The following is a 1,701-nucleotide window of genomic DNA, read 5'->3' as shown; positions in this document are numbered from 1 at the left end:
TAACTGTCGTTCGGAATCAGTTTTGCGCAGTGTTAACTGAAACATGGATATCTGACTCATACGGAGTCCGTTTTGGCTCCACAAGTAGTCAAAACGTTTGTGACGACCAGATGCTTCAAAGGATTCTTTCATAGGGAACTTTTGGAGAACTTTTGCTGAAGGAGTTCGTTCAGAAACTTGTATAGAAACTTTCTTAATGAGCACTCGACAAACACATTTCGAGAACATACACAAAGTCCCAGCTTGGACCTAGTGCATCATCATAACTGAGGTCTCTTGCATTTCCCTACAAGTAATCAGATCTCATATGGAGATGTTTAGTGAAGTAGAATGGAAAAAATCGAATGCAACTACACAAGAACTAGTCTATAACTGTCGTTCGGAATCAGTTTTGCGCAGTGTTAACTGAAACATGGATATCTGACTCATACGGAGTCCGTTTTGGCTCCACAAGGAGTCAAAACATTTGTGACAACCAGATGCTTCAAAGGATTATTTCATAGGGAACTTTTGGAGAACTTTTCTTAAGGAGTTCGTTCAGAAACTTGTATAGAATCTTTCTTAATGAGCACTCGACAAACGCATTTTGAGAACATACACAAAATCCCAGCTATGGCCCTAGTGCGTCATCATAACTGAGGTCTCTTGCATTTCCCTACAAGTAATTGGATCTCATATGGAGATGTTTAGTGAAGTAGAATGGAAAAAATCGAGTGCAACTACACAAGAACTAGTCTGTAACTATCGTTCGGAATCGGTTTTGCGCAGTGTTAACTGAAACATGGATATCTGACTCATACGGAGGCCGTTTTGCCTCCACAAGTAGTCAAAACGTTTGTGACGACCAAATACTTCAAAGGATTCTTTCATAGGGAACTTTTGGAGAACTTTTCTTACGGAGTTCGTTCAGAAACTTGTGTAGAAACTTTCTTAATGAGCACTCGACAAACGCATTTCGAGAACATACACAAAGTCCCAGCCATGGACCTAGTGTGTCATCATAACTGAGGTCTCTTGCATTTCCCTACAAGTAATCCGATCTCATATGGAGATGTTTAGTGAAGTAGAATGGAAAAAATCGAATGCAAGTACACAAGAACTAGTCTATAACTGTCGTTCGGAATCAGTTTTGCGCAGTGTTAACTGAAACATGGAAATCTAACTCATACGGAGTCCATTTTGGCTCCACAAGTAGTCAAAACAATTGTGTCGACCAGATGCTTCAAAGGATTCTTTCATAGGGAACTTTTGGAGAACTTTTCTTAAGAAGTTCATTCAGAAACTTGTATCGAAACTTTCTTAATGAGCACTCGACAAACGCATTTCGAGAACATACACAAAGTCCCAGCTATGGACCTAGTGCATCATCATAACTGAGGTCTCTTGCATTTCCCTACAAGTAATCGGATCTCATATGGAGATGTTTAGTGAAGTAGACTGGAAAAAATCGAATGCAACTACACAAGAACTAGTCTGTAACTGTCGTTCGGAATCAGTTTTGTGCAGTGTTAACTGAAACATGGATATCTGACTCATACGGAGTCCGTTTTGGCTCCACAAGTAGTCAAAACGTTTGTGACGACCAGATGCTTCAAAGGATTCTTTCATCGGGAACTTTTGAAGAACTTTTCTTAAAGAGTTCGTTCAGAAACTTGTATCGAAACTTTCTTAATGAGCACTCGACAAACGCATTTCGAGAAC

This window comes from Triticum aestivum, chromosome 5D (genome assembly GCF_018294505.1).
Source record: "Triticum aestivum cultivar Chinese Spring chromosome 5D, IWGSC CS RefSeq v2.1, whole genome shotgun sequence".
In the NCBI taxonomy this organism is placed as follows: Eukaryota; Viridiplantae; Streptophyta; class Magnoliopsida; order Poales; family Poaceae; genus Triticum; species Triticum aestivum.
This window is presented reverse-complemented; position numbering follows the sequence as displayed.